This window comes from Quercus robur, chromosome 6 (genome assembly GCF_932294415.1).
Source record: "Quercus robur chromosome 6, dhQueRobu3.1, whole genome shotgun sequence".
Classification (NCBI taxonomy): Eukaryota; Viridiplantae; Streptophyta; class Magnoliopsida; order Fagales; family Fagaceae; genus Quercus; species Quercus robur.
The window spans coordinates 11,877,083-11,899,432 of record NC_065539.1 but is presented as its reverse complement, the minus strand read 5'-3'; the positions used below and the strand labels follow the sequence as shown (position 1 = coordinate 11,899,432).

Genomic DNA, 22,350 nt, shown 5'->3' with positions numbered 1-22,350 from the left:
TTCTTTTATGACTTTCTTTCATCTCTCTCTTTCTTTTTTCTTCTTTCTTTCTCCGCCTCTCCCTTTATCTTCTCTCACTTTCTCTTTCTTTTTTCTTCTTCTTTCTTCTCCAGAATCTTCACCTCTCCCTCTTTTTTTTTGTCACTTTCTTTGCGCCTCTCTCTCTCTCTCTACTTTTTTCTCCACATAGACCGTTGTCATTGAGATCAACCCTCACCATGGAGTTCGGCCACACCGATGAGGTCGATTGGTGGAGATCGCATGTAAGTTTGGGCGGTTTTTTTTTTTTGGTTGTGAATTCCATGTGATTGTGGGTGGTGGTGGAGTTGGCTTGATTCCATGTGATTTGGATTGTATAAATGGAGTTGATTCATCTCTTCATTTTTTTTTGAGAGTTTTGTATTGATTTTGGGGATTTTTTAAAAAATAGTATTGGGTGATGGTGGTGGCCGGTGGATTGTTGTTGGTGGTGGTGGGCTATGCTTGTGTATGGTGGTGGATTTGGGCAGTTTTTTTTTTTTTTTTTTTTTTGGGTTGTGGATTCCATGTGATTGTGGGTGGTGGTGGAGTTGGGTTGATTCCATGTGATTTGGGTTGTATAAATGGAGTGAATTCATCTCTTCAGTTTTTTTTTTTTTTTTTTTTTTTTTTGAGAGTTGCGTTGATTTTGAGGATTTAAAAAAAAAAGTAGTATTAGGTGGTGGTGGTGGTGGCTAGTGGATTGTTGTTGGTGGTAGCAGGTTGTGATGTGCATTGATGATACCTTAATTTTGCATATTTATATCATTATTAGAAAGTATTATCATACTTATTTTGAGTTAATTCATGCATTTTATATTTGGTTTTGGAATAATACTAAATAATCAATTTTGTGCTTAATTGAATTTTATTGCGTGAATTTGTCTTTTGTAAGAAAATGGAATTAAATAAGTTGATTTGTGCAAAGAAGAAAGCTAGTGGACTTTACTTTTACAATGACCATGATAAAGTTAAAAAATGTCAACCCAATAAATTTAAGTCCAATTGGAGCAATGAATCAAAGAAAATTTGCACTGAATCCAAGTCCAATTCGGATTAGGATTTCAGCCTACACATCAGTTAGTATTTTTGACATAACTTTCAACTCATATGTCCAATTGTGATGATTCAAGTTGGGCTGGAAATTTAACTTAAAGGGCTACAACTTTGTAGTTTACCAAAAGTATGAATTCTGATGTTAAATGGGCCAAAATTGTCAGTTAAGTGAAGCCTAAAAATCTGAGATTTTCTCTAGACGGGAATTCAACTTGTAATAGGATTCCTTGATCTATTTAAAGACTATTTAGGGCAAAATTCAGAGGACGGCTGGGAGCTGAACATATAGGTGGCGGCTACCTCTTTGTTTTTCTTCCATGACAGTTAGTTTTAATAATTTGTCTAGTTTAATGCTTAGTATTTTATATTTGTGTTTTCTTTCAATTACTATGAGTAGCTAAATTTATAATTAAGGTTGAGGATGAAATCTTGTTAATGATTATCAATATTTTTTATGTGATTTGATTTTTCCCACAATAGTTGTTCTTTAATAATTTAAATTGTTCTTATTTCATATCAATTGACTAAGATTAGATTCTAGGGGTCTGTTTGGATTGAACTTATTGTTACTGAAAATGAAAACTGAAAACACTGTAACAAAATAATTTTTAAATGTGTAAATAGTATCGTGGGACCCATTTTTTATGAAAAAGTTGAGATTTGTGGATCCTATAAACAGTACATGGACCCACTAACAGTGTCATAGCAGACAAATATGTGGACGTTGAAAGTGGTGTGGGTCCCGTGCACTATGCATGGGACCCACTGGTAGCTGTGTTCACGTGCTTCTGGGTAAAAAAAATAAAAAATAAAAAATAAAAAACACAAACGCAAACACAGGATTCATCTCAATCCAAACTGCACCTAGATATGAGTTCAAACATGTTTTTCTCATGATTTAGGATTTATCTTAATTATTGAATGCTTGGTTTATTATTTATTGATTATTGTAGTGGGCTTTTTTGGTTAAATCGGGCTGGGCTGCCTCCTACGGTTCTGGGCCCAAATATTCTGAGTAAGAGAGTTGAGACCGGTCCAATTGCAACTCAATTTGGTCCAGCATGTGTGCAAATTATGCCTCGTCTGCTAGGAGTACGCTTACGGTGGACAGAACTGTTTCAGATGAGTCGTGGCAGGTAGATATAATAATAATAAAATAAAAGAAAGTGCTTTGACTTCTTTATTAAAGTAAATAGATAATCCCTACTTAAGAAAAGATGATCACAGTATAACAACAATTATTTTTTATAAGAAAAATAAGGGAAACAAGTGGATAGTATATGAGTTAATTAAAAGAGGAAAGAAATCAGATTAAATCTGATCCGCAGGACCAAAACTAGAGAGAGAAGAATGCCTCTTCTCAAAGTGAATAATCTCCCAAGGAGATCCTGCCGTGGAAAGTAATCACTTTGAGGGAAGTGGACCTAAATGGCTGGTGCACAAGAGAACTCTTTGTTTCTGGCAAAGGGCAGGACTTTGAAAGGGAGAGAGGGAATCAACCTATTGGTGCATGCCTGCCGCTCTAACTCTTTATCTTTTTCTTTCCTTCTCCTCTAATATTCCCCTTTCTTATCTTTTCTTTCTTTCTTCCTCTTTTTCTTAATACTGGTTTTCTATTTCCTGGTTTTCGAATTCCTAATACCGTGGTGCGTGTTGTTGTTCCCTGTTTACGACAAATGCCTCTTTACAGTGCCTGCCGTGACCAGGTTTTACCATTTTAGCTCTTAACCACCTTTGTCTAGTCTTGGTATACTTGCCGACCACCACTGCTTTGTCTATGTGCCACCCCCCATCGCCTGACAAAAGAAAATTATTTTGTTTGTTTGTCTGCAGTGACACCTTTCCCTACTATGGTGTGGGTGCCTTCTCTCTCCCTATCCCTTATGGCATGCACCTAGTGGTTCCAACTCAGTTTTGCTTCTTTTGGGTGGTATGTCATCCAAGCAGGACACTTCCCCCAAAAGAGCCCAAGCAGGAACCTTAAAATAGGTTTTTCCCCTCTCCCCACTGCCAAACCATGCCCTCTTACCTCTGACCCATGACCTTACCGTGTCCTGTATTAGCTAGGTACAGGCTGGTAAGGTCTGAGCCTTGCAGGTGCCTCTCTTCCATGTATGTCCAAAATCTGCCTGCTGCTCATGCGTTTGCCGTGGTTGGCTTGCACAGTCTGCCGTCCGTTTTTTACTATTTTCTGGTTCTCCTTTCCTTTATGGCTTGCCCCACTAGGGGCTGGGCCTTGCTTGACGATGGGCTTTGCCTTTCTTCAGCTCACCCTTTTTCCTACTACCATCTCCTGCTATACCACTCTATCATTCCTGCTACGAAATTATTTGCCTCAATTGTGCTGGGCATCTTTGGGCCTGCCGTTTATTCTTCTTGTAATGGCCTAGTACGGCCATTGGTTCTTTTATTACATCACTGGCGGGCTCCTGTATCTCATTTGTTTTCTCTTGGGTGTCCCTGGCCCATTTGCTTTCCTTGGCCCTTTTTTTAACTTTGCATTTCCATGGGCTTTTACTGAGTTCTTTGAACTTCTCCGGCCCAATTGCATTATCTCTCATCCTTAGGGTTCATGGGCTTGCCATCAACCCTTTACTTTCTTTGCTTTCATTACTTTGGGTCTGTCGTGGCCCATTCTCACTTTTTCACATCATATACTGCCCATGGTTTGCTATTTCCTCTCTTTTCGGGCTCTTTTAAGCCCATTTACCCCCTCAAGATCCATTTTTTAATCTCATGGGCCTGTGATCCATTATTCCTACCGCTTAAGCTTAATGAGTTTTCTATCCATTTACCAATTCTTTTCTGTCCGTGTTGTTGGGCTTCTCCTTTCCACTTGGGCTTCCAAAATGGCCATCAACAATTATAAAATTGGATATCTTTTGTGATTTGTTTGTCAATGGATACAATTGATGATTTGATTTTATACTTAAGAAGTGAAGAAGAACATGTTTTAGATATTTAAATAGAAGTTTTAATGATAATATTTTCCATGGTAGCAAGATTGGTTTCTAGATTATCATGTAGTGTTTGGAAAAATTAATGATTATAAATATATACTAATATGAATTAATAAGGTGGATTCCAAAACCTTAATTCCTATCTCCAGATTGTTTACGTTTCTTTACTGCTTTTATATTTTATCTTTGCTTAGTTTAATTATTTGCTTAGTATATTTAATTTCAAACAACCAATTTTTATTAAACTATATTAGGATTAATTTGGTTAAGATTTGTTTAATTTTCCTATGTTCGTTCAAGTCCCTATGGGTTCGATCTCGTTCTTGTCAAACTATACTTCGGTATGGTTCGTACACTTGTGAGTACTTTAAAATTTCACAATAGGTTGTAATTGTGGGTGGTGGTGGTGGGCTGTGCTTGTATATGGTGGTGAGTTTGTTACAGTTTTGTGCTTGTGTATGTGTATGGTGTTGGGTTTTTATTTTGTATTTTTTTTTTTATTGAAGGTTTTTTTAATATTTTATATATTATTTTAATGTATAGAATTGAAAAATAGGAGATGTGATGTATAGTGAATTGTAAAATGGTGTGTTAAAATAATAAAGTATGCTTTTTGATGTGTCAAAATGGTATATTTATAGAACATCTGATGGGAATGCTCTTAGAAAGTTAGGACTAGCACTTGTGCAAGGTTAGGGACAAATTAATTAGGGAGAAAGAGAAAGTAGAAAAATAATATAATACTCTTTACAATTAATTTGGTTAGCTGGTGTGGCAAATAATACATGTTTCACAATGACATAGGCAATTGACTTTTTTAGCCATTAGATCTCATACAAATCTACGGTTTAAAAAGGGTGTAACTTTTACGAAGTTAAACTCATCTCCTTTAATATAAATATATATATTAATATATATATATATTTGATAATTTGATATTTGGGATGGGGGATTTGAAAATACTAGTTGAGATATAAATGTTTGTCATGTTTGGATGCACTTTGTTGATCAGTTATGTGGCCCACCATAATATGCTCTAAAAACCCAAAAAGTTTTATTATTATTTTTTCATTCTGTGCTTGCCAAATGCACATTCATCCTTCCCTCAAAAAAAAAAAAAAAAAAAAATGCACAATGATCTGCGAATAGTGAAGGAAGATTTTCTTTATTGTGTTCCTTTGTAAGAGAGAATTTTATTGATGTATTTGGAGTTTGAGTTCGTGAGTAGGCGTGCATTATTATTATAAGAAAAATTATATGTACAAGAGAAATTATATGTACGTAACAAAATTTCACAACATTTTCGCAATACCTTTATTTTTAATTATGGTGGGTTCTAGTTTAGTATTTTATTTTATTTTATTTTGACCTATGAGGAACTGACTCCTCAGCTGTTATGAAAATGTTGCGATAATTTGTTATGTCACTAGCACAACTCTTATTGTAATCTTTTTATTTTGCTACTAAACCTATCCTTCTCGATATTGTTCATACTTTGTGTTGAGTTATAGATAGATCCCAGTTAATTAATTCAATTACTCTACTTAATTAATCAGGTCAAATTACATGCAATATTGTGGAGGCACCAACAAATCACAATTCTAATCTAGAGTGCAGTAAAAAATAAATTTGACACAGTGATTTATTGACTAATGGGGAAAACCTTCACAAGGTAAAAACCCCTCTGGGTGAATTTCAAGTCACCACTCCCAAAATCCACTAATTAAGAATTAAGTGATTACAAGTACAATGAATCTTACCCTCTTGACTTATCCCAAAGTACCTACCTACAGTAGAATCCTTACGCTAATCTCTAATTAGACTTGATTTTGTAGAGACTTATTCAATTACACAAACATCCCATCTGTGACTAACTTCCAGCAACTTGAAACTTCCTGTTGGATGCAAAGTTCTTCACTACATACTTGAAGAAGAGAAAGCAATTTGGTTACAAAATCCTAAGGTGCATAAGAACTCACACGAAGTATGTAGATTCTCTGTGAGTCTCTATGTATGATGACGGCTGTAAAATAAAGCTTTTATATCATTTAGTAGGTTAGATAATGAAACCCTAGAAAAACCAAGTCATCATGGGCTGAAAATCAGATCTGAGAAATTTGGATCTACGAAGCTTGATAGATTGAGAGGTATCGGGATTCCTTTATTCTCGATAGAAGCAAGTATTGAGCCATCAATTTTCAGCTTTTCACACTTGTTTCTTTGTGTAGTCTTCATGACTTCAATAGTACCACCTGTAAAGTCTTTTCAACATACTTTATGATATTCTTGAATCCATTTAGAACTACCCAAATATAAGTAAAATGCGTTTTGTCATATCCTATGACAACTAAATAAAATATGACCCTAATGTGATTTGACAGTGCGTTTCAATTGTGAGTCTCTACTACGTTTTATGTGATTCGACATAGGAATGAGCAACTATTAATTCACTAAATGAGAAATTGGGGTTACAACAGTATTTATATAGCATAACCCTACTCAACACAAATCCCTAAAATACCCTTGATTTTACTATATCATATCGCAGGGAGCATTGTTCCTCGCCCCCCCCCCCCCCTCCCTAAAAGTATTATTTGATCCACAAACTAACTTTTCATGACCTTGAGTATCTCTATTCTGCATCGCTACACCCATAAGGCCTATGGATTAGTTGGCTAAAAAATATATATGAGCTGACTCCAATAACTTATAATTCTAAGCATAAAGCCGAACAACATAAATCCCTATGCTCTTTGTGAGTGTTTTTGTTCTATTTTTCAATTTCTATTTCACTATAATTAACCAAATTTACAACAACTTGGTATTAGTGCTTCCCCTATCTCAAGAAACTATATTATGTGAACTATATATATATATATATATATATGTGTGTGTGGGAAAATTTACTCACTATTCTACTTTAAACTATACCATATTTTACACTTTACCCTTTGCATTATTGAAATGCACGTTTGACCCCTTAAAGTTATAACTCCATAACACTTAACCCCCTATCGTCTGTTTTGGGGTTAACTCTAATGGAGTTTAGCATATAAAATCAATTTACCCCTCCCTCCAAAAAAAAATAAAATGTAGAGGGTAGATTTTCCTTTTAATGCTACATTCTGTTAGATTTAACTAAGAAAGTGACGAGAGGAGGTAAAGTGTTACACAAATTTAGTTTAGGGGGCCGATAATGCATTTTCGTAGTTCAGGGGAATAAGTGTAAAATGACTGAGGTATAGTTTAGGATGAAAATGTCTAATTCCCTTCCTCCCCTTCACCCTTTTTTAAATGGATGTAATTACATTAAGCTGTATATGCAATAACTATTTTTAACTAATATCATTATGAAATATACTTTGTATAGAGTTTATTTGTTTATTATCTATATAATATATATATATATATATATATTTATATAAATATTTCTAAAAGCTGAAGTGTAGTATTTATTGTTGTTACACTCTTGTTGAGTCACATTAGTATAGCATTTCGATCCATTTCAGTCTATTTCAACTGTGAGATCTATTAATAAATAACTAAAGGAGTTAGTTAATTTAATTATTTTGCCCAAGTCTATTAGTACAGGAAGTCATTTAAGCATTTTTAAAATTAATATTAATCAAACAATAAGATTTTTTAAATAACGAACTGTGGGGTCCAATAATTTATGGGCCAGGCCCACTTGCTCAAGGGGAGTCCAAAGGCCCAAGCCGAAGAAGGCTATGGCCCAAACTCAAAAATATAAAGAACAAAATGGCCCGGAGATGCAGCCGAGGACAGTTCAGTTCTCGGCAGACCCAAAATTCCATTGAGAAGAAGGGTAAAAAAGGTATAGGAATAAACTTGAAAGAGGATCTAAAATATCTCGGGAAAGCTGCCCTTACTGCCCCTCCCAGATAAGACTCTGCACCTAACAGATCCGGATTCTTCGGCTTTATCAACCAACCCCCAACGATTCTGGGATTAGACTGACGGGACAAATATCAGTCTTAGAAAGGTTGACCCTACACGTGGACGAAGGACAGCGAACGTAGGCTAGTATAAAAGAAAAGGTAAAGTAATCAGGAAAGGGGAGGATGGCCAAAGAGTAGAGCCTCCCATCCCGCCTCCGGGAGAAAGACTCCAGGGGTGAAAATACTTTAACAATGTATGCACACCGCAAAAAAACCCACCGCCGGGTAACCGGGGGAAGAGCCTAATGCTCCTCGGACAAATTCCGAGGAGTCCAATCCCTCAAGTTATGAAGCTGTAGAGCTTGGATGTTCAGGTCGAACTCTTTTTCTACATGAGTTCGCCTAAAATCAAGTCCGGACCATCGCCCCGTAATCAAAGGCAAGCCTTTTAAGCCCACTCTCTACAAATCATATTGTGAGGGATCTTTCATGTGCGAGCCCAATGTTATTCTTGGGCCGTTAAATAATCGTGTCCCTACACGAACGTTTTCATTTATATTTTTAATATAAAAAGAACATTTAATCGATATTTTTTACCAACTAAAATAATTTTCAAAGTGACATGATTGGTTAGTGTTACATCAACAACATAATAAACAAATTCCTAATTGTTTTTTAATGATACTGTAGTGAGTACAAATTTTGCTCATATAAATCTTATAAATCTATATAATATCTATAAATTGAATCGTAGCATTTATTATTGCTACATTCCCTTTTAGCCACATCTACGTAGCATTTTGGTTCACTTCGATCAATTTCAATTCATTTTGGACTAATTGAGCCTTAAATTGATTCTTTTTATATGTTGCATTTTCAGTTTTTGGCTCAAAAATTCAAGTTTTCTCTAAAATTTTAGATTGAAAATTATGAAAATTTTATTCTATTTGAGCCAAACTCTTTAATTTTCGGCTAAAAAATCCAAACAAAATAGGCATTAGAAATTAAAGATATAGACCCTACAGATTTTATATATATCACTATATAATGTTGAATGCAAATTACATTATATATTCTGTGGGGTCCAATAATTTGTGGCCCTGGTCCATTTTTGCATTGGGGCCCAAGGCTCGAGCCGAGGAAGAGTATGGCCGAGGATAGGTAATAAAAGCCCAAATATTCTTGAGACAAAGCCGAGGATGATTCTGTCCTCGGCATATTCGAGGTCCCCCTGGAAGGAAGGGTAAAAAAGATATAGGAACAGTTCGAGAAAAAATCTAAAATATCTATGTCAAAAAAGAAGGAGACGCTGGATAGTATAACGACCAAGGACAAAGGGAAAGCTGCCATTACTGCCATTCAACACTCTGCACCTGACAGAACCATGTTCTTCAGCTTTTACAACCACCCCTAACCACTTTGGGTATGGGCTGATGGGACAAGTATTAGTCTTGGAAAAGTCGATCCTACACGTGGACGAAGGATAAGGAACACAGGCTAATATAAAAAGAGGGACAAGCAATCCGGGGAGAGGGGCTGGGAAAAATGGCCAAAAACCAGAGACTCCCAGCCCGCCTCCTGGAGATAGACTCCTAGGGCGAACACGATTTAACTGTGTATGAATCCCACGAAAAATCCACGGTCTAATGACCAAGGCCTAGCCTTTCAAACTCACGCTCTATAAATGATATTGTTTGGGCCTTTTTACGTGCGAACCTAACATTATTATGGGTCGTTACAAATCGTGTCCTTACATATTCTATTATATAAAACTTATAAAAATATAATCTAATTTTAAATAACACATGTAATATTTAATATACAAATTTTACATTATATTTTTATAAAATAATTATATTACAACTTTAGATAATTTATGTGCTTAGAGCATCCACAGCAGTGGAGCTAAAAATTTAGCTATTTGGCACCACAAAAAAATTACTTTATCTATTTTACCTACACACATGCTGCAGCAGTGGATCAATTTTAGCTTTCAACACAATAAAATAATATAAACATCACAATAAAATAATATATCTACTATAATAAAATAATATATCCACTACAATAAACAACAATCACAACCACCTGCAACCGCTGCCGTAGCCATTACCGTTGCCGCCACCGACTCTTCCACCACCGCCACCACATGATAGCAAATAATCGTCTAGTGTTAACACATGATTTTTTTTAACCCCAAATTATACTTATGCATTTTTTTTTTTTTTTACTAAAATAATTTCTCAATCATCATGATAGCAAATAAGAAACTAGAGTAACAATAATATTTTGTTTTAACCCCAAATTATATATATACAAATTTATCTTTTGACTAAAAAAAATTTCTCAATTGTCATGATAGCCTATTATCATCTCAACTGTCTGGAAGCAATCTTGGAATAATGTGAACTATGAAATTGAGGAACTTTATAAGAAAACATATAAAATAGAACACATATTATAGCTGGAACAATGTAGTCCATAGATTACTTACATACATAGTTCATACTAAATCACAATAAAACTCACACACTTGCACAAGTTCCTATGACTCATGCTTCTCAACATATAAAAAATGAAGTTCCTATGACTTGCCTTGCAATTGCCATAAATGTCCAATAAAGTCCAACTGGAGTTGAAAATGAATTTCTCAGTCTCTAATGCATTCATGCCTCTCAATGTATGACATAAATCCATCACTTTGTTCACGTAACACTTGCATAGGAGGATTATCCACTCCATCAATTTGTTCATAATCCAAGTCTACCACTTCATTATCATTCTGCTTATCTTCAACAATCATGTTATGGAGAATTATGCATACTTTCATGATCTTTTGAAGTGTTTCAAGATGGAAAAATCGTGCAGGTTCACGGACAATTGCGAAACGTGCTTGAAGCACTCCAAATGCACGCCCAACATCCTTCCTACACACCTTTTGGGCTGCTGCAAATAATTTTCGCTTATGTCCTTGTGGAGATGGGATTGTTTTCACAAATGTTGTCCACTTTGGATATATAACATCAACAAAGTAATATCTCATTGTGTAGTCATGACCATTGATTGAGTAATGTACTGCAGTCTGCAGGAGTACGTCCTTTAGCAAGTTCATTAAAGGCGTAAATACATTTTTGGTCCCTACATTTTGGATTATTTCTCGATTTGGTCCCTAAATTGATTTTGCTCTTATGTCAGTTCTTGATTTTTCAAAATCGTTTTTAAAATCGTCTCTACTGTCAACCCAGTTACGGAAGAAGCTGATGTGGCAAACAGAAGTGCCAAGTGTCAAAACCAGCTAATAAAATAATAATAAAATATTTTATTTAATATTTTTTAAATGCCACGTCAGCATTTTTTGAATTAAAAAAATAAAAAAATTTATATTTTTCAATTTCAATTTAATTCAAACTAAATTAAAAAAAAAAAAACTTTTCAATCTGATTTTATTATTATTATTATTATTGCTTTCATTATTTTTTAGCTAAGAACACAAGAACTTGTTCTTCATGTTCTTCCCGAATCCAAGAACAATCAAACCCAGAACAAGAGCACAATCAAATCTAGAACAATGCAAAATTTCATACAAAATCCCTATCCTCCACCGAAACCTCTAGAACATGAAAAATTCATCAAACCCAAACCAACATGAGAAAACCAATCCAGAAAAATCATCAAACCTCCAACCCAGAACTTCATCAAACAACACCCCGCCGATTAACAACACCAAATTCGCCGTCAACAAACCCAAATCCACCATCAACAGCACTGAATCCACCTAGTCGAAGCCTAGTTCGAGTCATGGTCAACTAAACAGTACAAAAACGACGTTGCGTTCAGTTGAGATGGAAACGATAACTATTTGCCGTCGAGTACACAGGAGTCGGTGGTCTTCCGATTCCGACTCAGCAGAAGTACAGCCCACCCCAACCAAACCCAGCCATCTCCATCTCCATCTCCAACCAAACCCATAATCCAAGACCCATGGATTACCAATCTCCACCCCGACCACCGATCTCCACCTCGAACACCCCAATTACACCAATCTCCACCCCGATCATTGATCTCCACCCCGATCATTGATCTCCACCTCCATTACTGACCACCCCACGGAAATCTAGAAAAACCCAAAGATTAAAGAGTCAGGTTTAGAGAGAGAGAGAGAGAGAGAGAGAGAGAGAGAGAGAGAGAGAGAGAGAGAGAGAGAGGGATTGAAAGTTGAACAAAAAAAGATACAAACACATATACACACCAAGAGACAGAGAAAGAGAGGATCTGGAAAAGAAAAAATTATTTCTCACCAATAATATTTATTTATTAAGTTATTTTTATTTTGATTTTTCTTTTTTTGGTTTATCTTAAAAGAAAGAAGAAAATGAAATAGATACAAACACAAGCACAAACACGCCGGCTTAGAATGAGAAGGGGTGTTAACTTAATGTTTGTTTTTTAAGAAAGTTCAAGAAAAATTGAAACTATAAATTGTTTTCTCAATATTTAAAATTGAAAAAAAAAAAAATTTTGTTTGTTTTTTTTTTTTTTTGAATTTTTTTAGTTTAATTTTTTTGAATTATTTTTATTTTGTTATTAATTAAAATGCTGACTTGTCATTTTTAAAAGCAAAATAATTTTTTTAATATTATTTTATTTGCCACGTTAGAGATTAACATGCCACTTATGCACTCTATTTTCCACATCTGCTTCTTCCGTAACCGGGTTGACGGTAGGGATGATTTTAAAAACGATTTTGAAAAATCAGGGACTGATATAGGAGCAAAATCAGTTTAGAGACCAAATCGAGAAATGGCCTAAAATGTAGGGACCACTCTAACACATTAACATTATTATTTGACCCAGGAACCCGAAAAATGCATGTCATATCCAAAGATCATACACTACAAGAAAAACGGGCTATTGCGGCGGGCCAGAACCGCCGCTAAAGCCCCAAAAAGCGCCGCTAAAGGTACATTCGACCTATAGCGGCGGGTGATATTGCGGCGGGCTGTCCCGCCAGTGTTGCAGTGCCGCTATAGGTCGATTGCGGCGGTCATAAAAAGCGCCGCTATAGATGTACCTTTTAGCGGCGGGTATAAAACCGCCGCTATATGTGTTCAAAATTTGTGGAATTGACTTTTAGCGGCGGGGGTCATGGCCGCCGCTATTGGTCTCTACCTTTAGCGGCGGGCAAAAGGCGCCGCTATAGTCAATCAACCGAAATAGATCAATTGTAATTTTTAACCTTTAGCGGCGCTTTTTGACCGCCGCTATAGGTGTTTTTTTTTTCACAATGAATTTTAAAACCGCAGTTTGCTAATAAATAAATAATTCACAAACCTGTTACAAGGAATCTGTAATAGTTTTAATTCTACTAACATAATACCACAAATGTAACTAATTAACAACACCACAAATGTTTTGAAACTAACATAATATTAACATAGAAATATATTATCAAATATATAACATTGTCTATAATCACCATCTTAAAATTAACAAAAAAAAAAGATGTGGTCATTTGAATAAAACAACCGCTGAAATTAATCTAATACTATAATCAAAGTTTCAAAGCGTTTAAAAATATCCTTCAAGACTTGAAAAAATGTGGTTCTTCTATAGTTCTTTGTACACAAAAAAGTCCAAGAACTCCAAGATAAAACTTATAAGCTTCTTGGTTGATGAGATGCGGCTGATGATTTGGGGAGAGCTGGAGATTGTTCGATCAGAGGAGCATCCTACATACAAAGTATGATTACTTAATAAGTGCGTATAAATGAAATAGAATGACAAGAAAATATTACCAAGGTAAAAAATGGGAACAAGTTAAATGAAGAGATAGTTTCTTGATCTTTTAGATTGACCATTATAGTTTGTCTTGATCTTTTATGGGAGGACCACCTCTCTTTACAGCTTCCTAGTTTTGAAAATTTGAAATTACAAAGCAGAGGCATAACAAGAAAGAATATCTTTACACTAATTAATATCTAATTAATATCTTTACACTTTATGTCAATATATAAGATTGATAAATTGCCTAATTGTCAAGATGATATGGTGCCACTAGAAAGAAAGAAAAATTACATTATGATTATTGTTTCATATAGTACGATACCACTTTAAAATTTCGTTATCTTTCAATTTTTTGACGGTAGAACAATAAATTCTCCATTGGGAATCTTGTAAAGGAGACAATCTTAAAACCCAGAATGATGCAAAAATTATGCACACAAAGCAAGTGTCCCCCTCACCATAACCAAAGGCAACAGTGCCAAAATTGTTGGTGCTACTTTGCCACAACAACCAGTAACCCTCAAGAAAAAATTGGCATTCTACAAGCAACTCATCACATGAACCTCTCCAAAAAAAAAAAAAGGAAGTCATATCAATCCACTAGGTATGCTATAATATAACAAAGGAACTGAACATAAAGGCCTCAACTCAGTAAGAATAACATTTCCACAATAAAATGGAGTTTGCTATGTAATCCAACAATCAAATGACCCCACAATAAAAAGAAATGCGTACTGGCTAACATCAAATTGAAATATATCAATTTAAAAATGTGATTTCATGAAAACACAAACCAAGAGTTAACATACATTTCATTTACACAATTTCACTTTCATTTAAGAAACAAATCATCTTTAATAATTCACTTTTAGCTATGTTCCTAATCAAACAATGAATTTAAATGCATAGAGAAGTTATCAATACATTTGGTAACTATAACATCATTACTAGCAATATTCTTTAGGAATGGACATCTCTTTAAATATGCAATTCCATTTTAGCGTTCCACGTATGAAAAAGATAGAGAGAAGCCCTTAAAATGAATTAAAACTCAAAAACAAAAAAACAACTCAACAACAATCATCTAATATTACACAAAACAGTCAACACTCCCAATATCAGCTAAAACCACCTTATTACTCCATGCAAGCCACCTGCTTGTCCCAATTCAACAACCCACCACAAACAGAGAGAGAGAGAGAGAGAGAACCTTAAGTCTTTCACCAAATTCATTTGCTTTGATTACACAAACTTGTAGTGCCTCTTCTTTTTGCAATCTGCCAACAAGAAAAGAATATATATAAACCTTAGTTAATCTTCAAACAAGACTCACTTCAAAGCAATTCAGCTAAGAGTGAGTTACAAAGGAAGCATATCTAGAAACAACACACAAGTTTGTGTTATGCAAGATGAAATATAAAATAGCTTCAACTACAAACTCATGAGTGCAAACAGAATAATATATATATAAATATATATAAATATATATATATATATATATATATATATAATTTTATTGAAAGGAGACAAGGCGTAACAAAGAGAAGCACACCCAACTTACTTGGAGTCTGGTCTTAACAGCACACAATGGATTTGTTGTGATGGAAGTGGTAGCCCTCGCACCCACAGCAGCTAGTATATTTGCACCAAAATGATAAATAAATTAATAAAAGAATTTGGTATGAAATTACAGCATAATCTCTTTGAATGAGAAATTACTAATAATCTCATTAATAGCATCCAAAATGAAATTACAGAATAAGGACATGCAGTGTTACTTGTATTTCTCTTTATATTCCTTGTATTCTTTCAATTTCTAATAATGAACTGAATGTTACAGATTGACATGCAGTGTTACTTGTATTTCTCTTTATAAACCCTTTTACATTTTTCTCATCCTTTTTTTTCCAATTTCAAAGTTGAAAGTTGAAAGAGCCAGCTCTTGGGGTATTATGAGAGAAATATTAGGCTTACCCATGAAAGAAGGTACTTTCTTGTTGCTGTTTCTCTCTCTTTCCCTCTTCAAACATAAATAATAGCAGTCAAAGTGTCAATCTTTACTACAAAAGCCAAACCACCGCCTTCTTCCTATGCTGGTTTGCAGAGTCTAGTAGCAGCAGCTGGAGCAGAGAAGAACCATTCAATCGCTTCACTACTGCTGCTTTGTTTCTTGGGGTCAGGGCTATTAAGTGAGCAGTGAAGAAGCTGAAAGCTAGTTACCTAAGCACTCTCTCTCTCTAGATTCTCTCTCTTTCTAAACACTACCTCACACAGACACACACTCTCTCCTCTCTCTCTCCTTTGAAAGTATAAAAACAAAAGACCGGTAAGAGTGGCAGTGAGTGAGAGAAGTGTTGGTGTGTTGTGATGTATTGTGTATATTGTACTGATTTTGTGTTGTTTAATTTGAGTTTGGTGCTTTGAGTGGATCCAGATCTGTGCTTCAAATACTGCACGTTCACTTGACCCTAACCTCTGACACTCTTTTATTTAAAAAAACTCTATACTATACTATATTATGCATTTTTTTTTTTTTTTTTTGCTTCTTCTATCTTTTCCCAAGCCAATTTGTAAGAAAATTCCACTCTCAACCATGTGTTTGTGTACCACACGCACCAATGAGAATCAAGGTGAAGGTTTGGGACCCATAATACAGAATCACAATGTTTTGTGATTGGAGGAAGTTTCACTCGCTTATATTATAGTCCTTGGCTGGATTGGCTCATCATGTGTTGTTGAGGGAGAGAGTCAATGCCTCCCAATCAAATTCTCTCTCAAGAAAAAGAAGAAGAAAAAAAAAGAGAATTTTATTTGGTTTCTTTCTTAAAGGGGAAAAGATTTATAAAAATTTGTAACTCCATCTAAATGAGCACTAATAAATAAAAAACCTAAATAAAGAAGAATGAAATATATTAAAAACATATAAATTATGCATACAACTAATAGTAATAGCATTTTCAATGTATTTTAGAAACAAAAACTAAGACCTAAGCTTATCCCAATTCCCAAACCCTCCCCAATAGAAAACTAGTTTAAAGCTCAACTACATCAACCTTCATGATTAGGAAGCTAAAATTTGAAGCTTTTATTGAAAAAACTCTACAATTCACTAATCATGCTTTATAAATCTACCACTTTAAAGCATTGTTTAACGCAATTTGTCAAACACTCAAAAGCCAAAAAAGCTAGAGAGCTTCTCAGTTAAAAAGAGGTTGACTTTTTAGAAAAACATTCCAAAAAAATCAGTGAATAGAAAAATCCAAAAAAATAAAACCACTGTGAATGATCCAAATGCACAATACCAATTGTAACTATCAGCTAAAATTGTAGTTCCTAAGAATTTTGTTTGAATGTTCACGAGTTTTGGGTCACAGTGAGATAAGTTCCATTGTAGATTTTATTGATTATTTTCCATTTCAATTGTAACTATCAATTTTACTTTCTTCAGGACTTCAGGCCTAAAGACACCATCATTTTTTAAAAGATAATAAAATTATTTTTAAACAAACAAAAAAACAGGACAGAGTTCCCCATATATGAGAACTAGACCTGGGTGTCACTCACACAAATAAACACAAGCCTTATCAATGCACAGTCAAGATACAAAAGGTAACACTGCACATAACAGCAATCATGTTATCCCTGCCTGACTAAAAGGCTAAACAAAAAGAGAAAGTTCCTATTCTACTTTTCAATATTTATCCACCAAAAAACTCAAAGTTCATTGCTTGACAACAGATTTATTAACCCAGTTGGTCCTTATTCTCAACAGGAAGGGATGAAGGCATATATGACCTCAGGTTCCACTGAACAGACTGCCAATCATTGGCTCATCCCTACTTTTAGACTAAAAACACATATCAGTAGCTTCAAATCCCCATCAAGATAAGATGCCAAAAATAAATTTTGATATGTCAATGTAAAGTTTAAACAATACCAAACAATAACCATTATACCACGGTCTCCATTTCAGCTAAGTAAAACCCCATTTCATTTTCGTACCAATTAATTATGGTAAACAAATACACATCTTGGAGGGGGCCGGCCCATGATAAGCCCACCATTATCATGTTTGTTTAGCTTATCATGGTTGTTTCTTTTATGAGCTTATGATAAGCAGAAGGTTTTGGAATCTAGTTTTATACTTTACCAAATGACAGAGATCATAGTACAACCGAAATTCTATACAAATACAACCAGTAAGTCAGCTGCAGCATAGGATCCTCTCCATTTCATTCAAGAAAGTCCATTTCATGGTTAAAGTTTTATTTCCTTAATCTAATGGTGTACGAACTACAAATTGCAAATTTAAATGACACGACACTAGATACACCTATAGATTTGCACATTTAATATGAATCATGAAATGGATTTCAAATGGAGAGGATCCTTATACCAGCAGGACACTCCAAAATCACAATAATAGTTTTAATAATTATAAATTTGACCATTACTTCAACTCACATCTCAAGTAAAAAAAAAAAAAAAGAGCAACAACCAAAAAAAATCACATATGCACAGTAAAACACACAAACATGGACAAAAGAAACAGAAAACATAATCACTTAATAAAACAAAAAAAAGATATCAATCCCCATTGATGCAAACCAAATAAACCTATAAACTTTAATTTTTGGGACCCACAAAAATAAAAAAAACTCTACTCTAACTATGCCACCAACTATAACTGCTTTGCTCATTCCTTTTTTAGTAAGTTCTTCAACCTATTGCCATAAACCAACCTAAATATACAACAAATTTAACAAATTCAAACACAATCACTTTAATGCATGGCAAAAAGTAAGTCATTTAGGGAAAGTCAAACTGGCAGAGCAAAATGACAGCCTCAATGAAAATCCATAAAAAGTAAGTACTTTAATTGAGAGTTCATAATACAGCTGCATGTGTACAAAAATTATATAAAAAAACCCCTCAAATTCTATTGTGTTCTATAATATTATTCTAACCAACATTTTTATGTACAAATGTTATAAGGAATAGGTAGAAAAGAATAGCTAATAATCAATGGTAAAAATAGACTACAGAGGTAGTTAGATTTAACAAAGTGAAGGTTTAAAAAAGCACCTTTGGTTCCTTCACGAAGTGCCTTGGCAACACGAAAAGGAGTCTTCTTGAGACCCTCTCTATTAATATCCTCCCCTAAACCATGCAATAGAACTCTGACAGCATCTTCAATAGCTATAGTCTCTGGTTAATGGAACCCAGTTTCACTTCACAATCACCAATCCAAGGAAATAAAAACAACATAAATCAATAGTTATATAGATACCAGCTAAAAAATTGAAAGTAAAGTAGTCCACCATTTCAACATTAAACAACAAGAACTCAGAGGTTGTTATGACATGCTCCCACCATCCCCCAAAAAAAGGACAACAGTTTCAATTTAACAAATATAGTGCATAGATCCTTCTATAAGGAATTGTTTTGTTCTAATATTTATACGATAAGAAAGACAGAGAGAGAAGGATATTGACGCAATATATATATATATATATTAATGATATGCCTAAGTGATATCACACCATTCTATACCAACATATAGTTAGTTTACCACTAGATATAATGACATAGACTTCATGCTTTCATCAGACACATAAATATGCAGGAAAGAGATACGCAGATTTTCCAAGTGAATGGGCTATTCTAAATTTGAAACCACGACATAAAATTTTAGTTATTTTATTGGTAAGTTACACAAACAGCCAATGGATCTTAAAGCTAGGACCTCACCCTTCACCTTTCTCTTTTCTTTTTTAAGAGGTAAATAATAATTCTATTGACAAAAGACTACTTCAGGTGCACTGAACACCAATAAGTATAAAGAATTACAATGAAATAGTATGTAGAAAAAGGCAAAGACTTTATAAACTCTCCAATGGAGTTACTATTAAACGTTGCTATCAATTGAGTCCCTGTGCTTTCTACGTCCTTAAAAGTACAACAATTCCGTTCCCTCCATAATGTCCACATCAAAATCTAAGCACTTAGCTCCCAACACCCAACTACTTGAGCTCAACAACACAATCATTCATTCACACAACAAAACCCAACAACATGTAAAAAAGGAAACATCAAAACACACTAAAGAAGTGAAATTTTAATTAGCAATTCTCACAACCCAATACTAGAAAAAGAGAAACAATCACAAACCCACATCCAAATTGCATAATAAAACAAAACCCATATAGTCAAACTGCATCCACACAAACAAAAACAGCTAAAATTTTCTCAAACCGAAAAGCTTACACAAATCAATAGTACAAACAAATTCAATGTTATAATACCTTAAAAAATTGAAAGAAAAGTAGAGAGAGAGATACCTGAAGAAGGTATTTTTGGGATTGTGAAGAAATTGGTCTGAGGCTGAACAAACTTTTTCTCTCTATAACCCTAAAGCAAAAAAAAGGAAATAAAAAAATTTGAAAGTGATTTTTAATTGATTTTGATTCGAAATCAGAGCTGCGAAAGCAGACAAGAGAAAAGAAACTTTTACTTATCTCTCGCAGCACATACAATAATGCAAGGCATCTCTTGGGATTATATTATAATCTATTCAACATTAATAAGCACAAATAATAACAAAAAAACCCTCACAAACATTAATAACAATAAGGTCCCCAATAGGACTACAAATCATAGTCACCAATCAACAATCTAAGCAACAAGTTTCCAAATACTTCTCACAAAAATTATATTGAGCTCAATAATATCATACACACCCCATAATTTACAAAAGAATAAATAACAACATCAAAATAGGCCAACCCATCATAGAATCACCACTCAACAATCTAAAAAAGCAAGCTTCCAACAGCCTCTCACAACAATTATATCGATATTGATAATATTATACACACACCAAAATTTACGAAAGAATAAATAGCAATATCAAATAGGCCAACCCATCAGAGAATCACAGATCAACAATCTAAAAAAACCAAGCTTCATATACCCTCTCACAACAATTATATATTGATTTCAATAATATTACACACCCCCCAAAATTTTATATATATTTTTATCAAACAAAAACGGTAACTTCGGACATATATAATATATTATTATACAGCATAGTTTTGTCCACAACATGAGAACACAAACAAAAAAACACTTTTTTTATAAGATTCACACACACAGACAAATTTATATAATATATAATATAAGAACAATATTCCAAACAACAATATAAATCATTATAAAACGCTAAAACAAAATGTGGGTTTTGTCAATCTGAGGCTAAAAGACACGACAAACATGCATATTTGTTAAGAATCATTAACAAGACATTATCGTTTCAGATCTTTAACAAAAAGAACACATGAAAAACACGAAAAACAATACATACAGAAAATTCTGGCTCTGTTTGGAAGAACACACGAAAAGGAAAAAAATCAAACATGCAAAAATGAAATTTCTCTTTCAACTTCAAAAGAAACGCAGCTTTTAAAGCTTTTTCTATATTATCTTTGTGAAAGCTTTTCTGTTTCTTTTTTTTTTTTCAGAAAATATTTAGAGATATGGATCGGACATGAAAGTATACCTAGCGGAGCTGAGAGAGAAGCGTTTGTGGGGTTGTTTGTGGCCCTCTCTTGCTCGTTTTCTCTCTCCCTCTCACCGATTTCCCATGGGTGCGAGTCTCAGTGCTTCGGCGGTCACTGTGGGTCACTTGGTCATGGTGGGTCTGGGTCGTGGGTCACAGTTTGGTGGTGGATCGGATTTGGTGGTGGGTGAAATTTTGTGATGGCTAGATTTTGTCTTTGTGATGGTGGTTGTTTTGTGATTTGTGATTTGTGATGGTTGGGTTTTGTGATTTGGTCGTTGTTTTCTAATGGTGGTGGCTAGTGGTGGGTTGATTTTGGGTTGGGGTTTATGGTGGTGGCAGGTGGGTGGGTGATGGTGGATGGTGGTGACTGTGAGTTTGCTGGGTTGGGTTTGCTTTGGGTTGGGTTTACATAGGTTTGTTTTTGTTTGTGATTTGGTGGTTGTGGGTTGGGTGGTGGTGGTGGTGGTGGTGGTGGGTGGTGATGGCTGTGGTTGTGGGTACGAGACAGTGAGGAGATTCTCGAAGTGTCTGAGAAAGAGAGAGAGTGTGTGTGTGTGTGGGAGAAATGAAAAGGCGCTAAAAATGAAAAGGGGCAAAAAAAATGAGGGAAAATTTAGGCTGAAGTGGGGGAAATGTAAGGGTCTATTGCGGCGGGTCAATGACCCGCCGCTATATCTAAACTTGGGCCGCTAAAACAGGTCTGTTACGGCGGCTCATTGGCCCGCCGTAACAGAACGCCGCAAATACTAGAACTATTGTGGCGGGACAACTGGCCCGCCGCAATAGATCTCTTCTACAGCGGCAGGCCCAAAACGTGCCGCAATAAACGACTTATAGCGGCAGATTTTGCACCCGCCGCAATAGGTCCGCCGCAACAGCTCATTTTTCTTGTAGTGATATAATGTTACTACCTCCAAAATAATAGTAGGGTCACGAATATGACCACAATATTGACATTTCCATGCAGATGGACAATTTTTCCACTTTCAATGCATGCAATTAATTGAATCTAACATACCTAGAAAACCTCAGCGTTTGCCATGAGCTAACAGTCTAGCAATGTCTTCAT

At 34.8% G+C, this 22,350-nt stretch overlaps 1 long non-coding RNA gene across 3 annotated transcripts; it reads right to left on the bottom strand.

Annotated features, from left to right (window-relative positions):
* Window positions 1-13,341: 13,341 nt before the first annotated feature.
* On the bottom strand, window positions 13,342-21,887 carry LOC126732771 (uncharacterized). 3 transcript variants are annotated; one of them, XR_007659564.1, is made up of 7 exons: window positions 21,279-21,887; window positions 20,059-20,128; window positions 18,803-18,948; window positions 15,692-16,605; window positions 15,279-15,349; window positions 14,928-14,994; window positions 13,342-13,662 (listed from the first exon to the last, which is right to left on the bottom strand). It is a non-coding gene; the product is annotated as an uncharacterized LOC126732771 (long non-coding RNA). The 3 variants fall into 3 exon arrangements; XR_007659565.1 differs by having other exon boundaries at window positions 15,692-15,837; window positions 21,279-21,876; XR_007659563.1 differs by lacking the exon at window positions 15,692-16,605 and having other exon boundaries at window positions 21,279-21,865.
* Window positions 21,888-22,350: the final 463 nt, after the last annotated feature.